Source organism: Coturnix japonica, chromosome 4 (genome assembly GCF_001577835.2).
Source record: "Coturnix japonica isolate 7356 chromosome 4, Coturnix japonica 2.1, whole genome shotgun sequence".
NCBI lineage: Eukaryota > Metazoa > Chordata > Aves > Galliformes > Phasianidae > Coturnix > Coturnix japonica.
In genome coordinates, this window is record NC_029519.1 from 72127488 (window position 1) to 72135191 (window position 7704).

The window sequence follows — 7704 nt, forward strand, 5'->3', positions numbered from 1 at the left end:
AGTCCAACATGTACTGGTTTACATTAACATCCTCAATTCCTGCACCCATCTGGAAACAAACAACTAGACCCACAAAGATGCCTCTCTACCTGAGGTAGAGAAGAAACAAAGTCATCCCAATGGACTGAGAAATGCAAACAAAAGGGAAAAGAAATTGAAAGCAGATTTCTAAACCCAGTGGAATACCACAGCTCCCATATTACAGAAACTGATTTTAAGCATTATTAATAGTAAAGATACACATTTTCAATGCAGAACAAAAGCTCCATCTCAACTGACAATTAAGCAGAATTTAGAAGTCTTCGTAAAACCTTTCTGCATAAATATGCCATGAATTATCATCTCTTACAATCAGAGCACGTTTATTTTCAGCAGGCTTTAGAAAACCCACACAAAGCATATTCACTCCTAGCCATATAAACCTGGAACAGAAACAGGCATCTCATGGAGATAAAATGCATAAGACCTTAATAAGCATTACAGAGCCCCATTCCTGCTTAAAATACATGCACACAGCTCACTTACTGTCAGTAAAACCAATCAAGGAAGAAAAGACATTACTGTATATATACATGATAGGTCCTAAGTATATGGCAGTGATCTCAGGGAGCAAATGGAATCTTGAAATGAAGTGGGACTCATTTTCTCTCTCATTATGAGATTCACAAGGACTTTCTTCTAGTAATTCAATGAATTCAAGAGGGGGAAGAAAGGGGGAGGGGGGTAAGTATAATATTGGGTTAATTTAACGTTGTCCCTTATAACTTTTTGTTTAGCCTGTAAGATAAATTTAAGGTAATAATTGGGCTAATACTAAATGACTCCTAATCTGTAAATACCTGTCAGAAATAGTTCTTGCTTGTTTGCTCAACCTGTCCCCACTCTATTCCAGCAGAGACCCATTGGGTCTGCAGTGACCTCAGGCCTGATGCTTCTCCTCAGGCTGAGATGAGGAACTTCTCCCAAAATCTCAGCCATTCCACTCTGCAAACCAATAAACAAAAAACGACCCTGCATCCAATTATCCCTATCATCTGTTTCCGTGAATGATCTGTTCTGTAGTGTTGCCATAGAAAACAGAGAGGAAACCTCCAGTTAGCGAGGAGGTCACACTTAAGCAGAGGCATGTTATGTAAATAGCAGCCTACCCGCACCCCCCACGGAATAAGAGAGGCCTCTTCCCACTCTCCCTCCAAGGGCAGGCCTTGGGGCGGCTGCGGGCAGCCCCACAGCAGAGGGGCTCAGCCCCAGGCCTTAGCGAGGAGTACGAATTAGAGGAGGAGAAGAAGGAGGGCGGCGGTCCCCGCACCGTTATCAGCCCTCTCGCAGGTACCGGCCGGCGGGGCACGACGGCAGTCGCTAAGGATGGGAGGGGTGAGCGCTGCAGCCGAACCCCAGCCCGCAGCTGCCTCTCCCCTCCGCCGCCCCGGGACAGCCCCGCCAAGGAACGGCCGCCTCCGAGGGGTCCCTCAGCCCCCAGGACAACGGCACGGAGCGGCGAGCGGAGCCGGGCACCACCTCTCCCCTCGGGCACCTCGCGCGATCAAAGTGTCGGAACACGGCAGCATCCTCCATCCTCCCCTCTCCGCATCGCCCCACCGCCGTACTCACCCACACACGCCGCTGCCGGCAATGGCTGCCGGGCCCCTCCGGCTTCCCGAGCCTTCGCCCCGTTTCTCTGCGCTGTGCTCGCAGCCGCGGATCGGGCGGCGGCCGCACCTCGGAGCCGGCGTCTCTCCCTCCCAGCTGTCACCGGCGTTCCGCCCTCGGGAGGCGGTGGCCCCGAACCGCCCTTGCCACTGGTGCCGGGCGCTGCCGCTCCTGCAGCCCCGCCCCGAGCAGCCCCTCACCGCCGCACCGGCTGCTTGCGGAGCGGGATGCAAGGGGCAGGAGATGTCGGGCCTGGGATGTGCGTAGTGCCCCAGCTGCGGTTCGGGGCCACCCGCTCCTGAACATGAGTGGGCCCGTGCACACCGAGAGCAGAGCATTGAGATGGATTTATCAGTTTTTATCTTATGTGCTTTCCTTGAGCAATGTAATTAGGTGCACAGTTGTCAGATTAACTCAACTGGTAGCACTTGCTACCCATGCCAGACAGCTGTAAACCCTAATGCCATTTAAAACCTCATTATTTTATTAGAATGGAGCAGGATCTTGGTTTGAGACATCATGTGCTGATATCCAAGCTGCCTCGGTGCTCTATGTGCAGCTTCCAGTGTTCCCCAACCAAAACTTCTGCACAGTGAGGGTAACATAGCACTGGGACAGGCTGCCTGGAGAGGTTATGGAGTTTCCTTCTCTGAAGATGCTTAAAACTCTCTCAGCGTACAGGATACCCTCCAGGTTCCTAATCACATCTATGGCCCTTCACTGGACTCTTTTTAGAAGATCCTCATAGGAAACATGCATTCCCCTTGAATCATAGAATCACAGAATGGCTGAGGTTGGAAAGGACTTCAAGGATCATCAAGTTCCAACACCTCTGCCACAGGCAGGGCTACCAACCTCCAGATCAGCTACTAGACCAGGTCAACCAGGGTCCCTTCCAACCTTGAACACCTCCAGGGATGGAGGATCCACAGCCTCCAGCACCTCATCACTCCATGCTCCAAGATGTGGGCTAGTTCAGAAGGACAGAGCCAGGGTGACTGGGCAACAGCATGGTTATACAAGTACTGTACAGCTGAGCTGAAGACTCAGGAATTTGTGGAGGACATGCTTCACAATTCACAAGATAGTAGGTACATCAGCAGCAGCAGCAGCAGTAGCGTGTTTGTGGAGAAGAGTTGAGGAGCCAAAGCACTGTGGGCTTTTTTTGTTGTTGAGATTGCCATTTCCCCCTGTACTCAGCACTGGTGAGACTGCACCACAAGTTCTGTATCCAGTATTGGGTCCCTCGCTGCAAGAAAAATGTTGAGCCCCTGGTGTCCAGAGAAGGGTGAAGAAGTAGGGAAGGGTCTGGAGCACAATCCTTATGGGGGGCAGATGAAAGAACAGGGACTGTGCAGTCTGGAGCAGAAGAAGCTCAGTGGAGACCGTATCACTCTCTGCAACTCTCTAAAAGGAGGTTGTGGTGAGGTGGGGTCAGCCTCTTCTTTCAGGTAATAGCGATGGGCTGAAAGGTAACAGCCTTAAGCTGCAACAGAGAAGGTTTGGGTTGGATATTAGGGAGAATTCCTTCTCCAAATAGGCTGCCCATGGAGATGGTGGAGTCATCATCATCAAGAAATGTGTAGACATGGCACTGAGGGAACATGACCTAGTGGGCATGGCAGTGATGAGCTGATAGTTGGACTGAGTGGCCATGGAGATCTTCTCTCGCCTTAATGATTCTGCAAGGGTCAAACTGAAAGGATCAGATCTAAATCTGACATGGAGTACACATTTGTAACAGCAAAGGCAACAAAACAGGGAATATTCATTGCAGGGCAGTACTAATTAGTACATTTAAACAAATCTCTTTCGGAAGGGAGATATTTCAAACAGGTACTAAAGGAATTCTTGTATCCAGAAGGGCTCTGGAAGGACCTCTTCTAAAGAGAAAATGATTATTTTGATTTTAAAATTAAGGATTTGAATGTCCCAACTGGCATTAATTAGTTCACAGAGTATATTTGTTCAGTCTTTTAAGACAATATCAGGTACAAATGTTTGATATATATACTCTTTAAAAATAAACAAATAAAGTCAACACATTTATTAGTTGCTCTGCTCCAAATCTGGATTAATGAAACAATAAGAAGCAGCCTGTTATGCTTCAGCTACTCTGTTTTTTTATAGGAATAAGAATTTTGGCTACAGTAAGAGAGAAAAGACATAAAAGCTCTTCAGTAATCTATACAGAGCCTTTTCACAGAGTTGTATGTTGTTCAAGGGCACGGGGTGCTCCTCATTCAAAAGCAGGGTGTTTATATAGGATTTGCTTTTCTGCAGCTGATGCCATAGGGTTGTAACATGGAAGTTTTTTCTTATGTGTGAAACCATTTTTGCTTAAAAAATAATGAGATGAAAGCTGTAACCCAGCCAACATTTTGGTTCTCAGTATTTGTCATTCATGAAAGCGTTTGAGCATGTTTAATGTGGTAAGTTGGGGTTCACTTAAAAGTATGTCACTATCTTGTCTGTATAAGTCAAAAAGATGAGCTTCCTGTCAGACATAGATCTATAGTCTACTTCCTTTCTGCTGGAGAGAAACCTCCATTTTATGCAGTCCGGAACATGCTTTTAAGAGCATGTGGTATGATACCTACCCAAATACATCCCAATAACTGTGGTGCCCTTAACAGTGAAGGGGGCTTCTGAAAAATACACTACCCAGTTGTTCACTACAGAAGTAGTCTACTAAGAAAAACAACGTTTTGGCCAGTTAGCTGCTATATTGTTGCTGTTTGTTTGGCTGTTGCATTCCAGTTTCCTAAGTACACTCAGTAACAGAGGAGATCGAAATACTAAATAAAAAAGGTGGTATGTGAGATGAGCAAGAAAATACCGTGCTCTGTTCTGAATCCCTCAAAAGAATGCAAATTCTTCATTTAGTTCCGTGGGAATAGAATTGAGTCTTAAAACTAACACTTTAAAAATTCATTAAAAACCTCTTCCAGCTGTGCAGTTTAGAATTAGAGGCATTTTAACTATCTTGTTCTTATGTTGAGATAACTGTATTACATAGAAAGGAAAATGAAATTTCAAGGACAGATTGTAATTGAAAAGTTAATCCAGTTTTAAAATTGATGTATTCATCCTAAAGACCTTTAAGCCTGTGGCTAGCAGAAGGATATTGGAGTCCTTGCTCTAAATTTACTCTACCTTTTTAATGTAATAAAGAATCCTTGTGAACAATAGTGACCCTCTTACTTAGTCAGACTGAAAGTATAAGATTTTAAAATTTCATGTCTGAATAATACTAACATTTTATTCTTACATTCTTTCATTAAAATAATTCTAGAGAACTTTTGGAACACACAAGGGACCAACTTATCTGCTGCTGTAAATACAAAATGATTGCATTGATTTGTTTTTCTTTAAAAAACAGAAATATGTATCTAATGACAGCATTTTTTTTACACTGCGGATTTTTTCCAATTGAGATGCAGCCATCTGCAGGCAACTGTTTAATAGTGCATAGCACTACCACAGTGATTATGTATCATATAAAGCTAAGTTTAAAACTTCTCTCTGCTCAGAACTTGTTATTACTGTTAGTACTTTTCATCACAGGAGAGGAAATATTAACTGTTTTTAGATAAGCAAAATGACTGTGATCATCCAGTTTAAAGTCAGGTTTAAAAATGATAGTAACATTAACAGCTGTGAAAAAAAGCCACCTACCATGCTGTTGAATTTCAAAGCACAGAATTTGTGTCTACTAAACCGAAAGGGAGACCAGTGCTGCTGTCTGCATCTGGTAATGTGGAACACTTTGGTTTGGCGAAGGGCAAAAATAGCCAACAGCCAACTACAGTCTCCAGTGCATGGAATGAAATCTTTCTTCAGCAAGTATTTTGTTGGAATCAAATCTTCTTTTATGAATGGTAGAAACACTGATATGACTAGTCATAGTACATCTTCTTGTAGTTGTTCTTCCCTCTCTTCCCTGATTTTCCCTCTGGATATTCTAACACCCACCAATGACAATACTGCAGGGAACTGTCTATGGTACTGCTATAGGTGGGTGTTTGTAGAATACCCAGAAACAGCATACTGCTGAGTATATGCTTTTTATAGGAAATACTTACCATGCACTGTCATCAATAGCAGCCAAAGGAATCAGACTGCAATTAAGCATTGAAATATGGTTCCTTCCAATTCTGATTTTAAATGTTTTGCTGCACTGAGTAAATTGTACAATGTTTCCTTTCTCTTGTGTGAGGGCACATATCTGAATGGATATTCATACAACTTTTATATTTTCTTGCACCTGTTTTTGAGAAGTCACTTTTCCCATATTAGGGGGAGAAGAGTCTTCTGGGAGCATATACCCTAAAATTAAGATTTATGATAGACTTAATGTACAGCTGACTTGGATAAAAGCTGCCTTGTTGTGCAGTCATGTATCAAATTGATAATGACAGTGTAAGTAGATGAAGTTAATGACTATAATGTGGAATGTGAGAATAAAATATTCAACCCATCTTAAAGGGTGAAACAGAGAATTTAAAATATAGTAACCCATGTTTTGTCAAAGATACTCTCATGTAAATAAGCAGTAGATATTTGAGTGACAATTTCTACTTCTACCTGTATATTTGCCTTTAATCATAGAATCACAAGGTTGGAAAGGATGTACTAGACCACCTAGTCCAACAATCTTCCCATTACCACAAGCCATACCTTACAGCTTCTCATCCAGATGCCTCTTGAACACTGCCAGGGATGATGACTCCATCACCTCCCTGGGCAGGCCATTCCAGTGCCTGACCACTCTCTGAGAGAAGTTTTTCCTTATGTCTAATCTAAACTTCTATTAAAGGAAGAAAGGATCTTATCTTTCCAAATGAGGGTGCACTCAAACATGAAATCTGCAAGGTCTGCTGTATCTCACTAGCAAGCAGTTCTCTTTAAAGATGGATAAGGATTCTGAATCTTCAGTATGGTTCTTTCTTTAGAGGTAGAAGCTAGATAAGATCAAATGCTATCCAGAGTAAATGATAATGAAATAAGTGAATATACAAATGCACAAATAAGATACAGTTGTGGGAAGGGTAGTCAGTGATGGGTGACTGAGCTGCTGAGATCTCTCAGCTTCCTCTCTCTTTAAACAGGCTAATTCACAGTCTGGTGGGATAATGGCTCCTGAAGGGAAGCCTGGTTAATCTCCATATGTGCAGCTGAGAGCTAGCACTAGCCACATTACTTCTAACGTGGACTTTCTTTCTATGGCTCTTCTTTTGGTTGTCCTTCATGAATTACAGAAAAAGAGGTGCTGAAACAACAAATCTATGCTGCAGGTATTGTATTATTGTATTGTACACAGATTTATTCTCCCTTCTCAGTCTTGCCAATTCCCCAAAGTCCACTTAAGGAGACTGCAGGAGAAAAAAGCAGTCAAGCAACGAGATCACTGTTTAACAGTACCCAAGGGTTTAGTGTACAAAATTGGTTTAAACTGATAAAGACTGATAAAGACGCAGAAGGTTCTCCAAATTTCTGCACCATTTCCTAAGTTGCTTTAAACCCAACCCCATTCTTTAAGACATCTTTGGAATTCAGACTGCCTGTTCCCTACGTAAGTCTCTCTTGTTCAAATGGACTTAATCAAGCACAACGTGTATAATGTGCTTTGTTGTAACAGAAGTGAGGCAGTGTAATGCTAAGTATTTCCCAGCTTCAGAAAAGAAATTGTAGCTATTCTAAAGGAAAAAATAAAACTTAACCTTCAAAGGAATTTACAGTTCCTTGCTTCCCTGCAGGATTTATGACATAACTTACCTTCTTAGAGTGCGTTCTTAAGTCATTTTGAGAAGCTTGGGCCACAGCTGCAAAAAATCTTGGTGTATTTCAGTTTTTGAGAATGGTCCACAGGAAAGATGAGGTGAGTTAAAAACATATAGCCTAGGAAATGTTGTGAAAGAAAAACTGCATTTTATTGCAGTCAGCTTTTCAGCCTTTAACCAGCATCAAACTTGAAAAAACAAGTCCATACATCATTCACTGCTCCCTTTTAATCCAAAGATGTTCATAGTGGAATTAAGATAACTAAAGGGA

At 42.8% G+C, this 7704-nt stretch overlaps 1 protein-coding gene across 10 annotated transcripts in view; it reads right to left on the reverse strand.

The window, feature by feature from the left end:
• The window catches only part of JAKMIP1 (janus kinase and microtubule interacting protein 1), a 126059-nt gene extending 124278 nt beyond the window's left edge, over positions 1-1781 (reverse strand). For 9 of the 10 annotated variants that reach the window (XM_032444139.1, XM_032444135.1, XM_032444147.1 and 6 more), the window contains exon 1: positions 1612-1781. The gene's annotated coding sequence lies outside the window, so the exon portion shown is untranslated. The remainder of the gene's footprint in view (positions 1-1611) is intronic. The other variant, XM_032444148.1, reaches the window with a different exon arrangement.
• Between the last annotated feature and the right edge of the window lie 5923 nt (positions 1782-7704).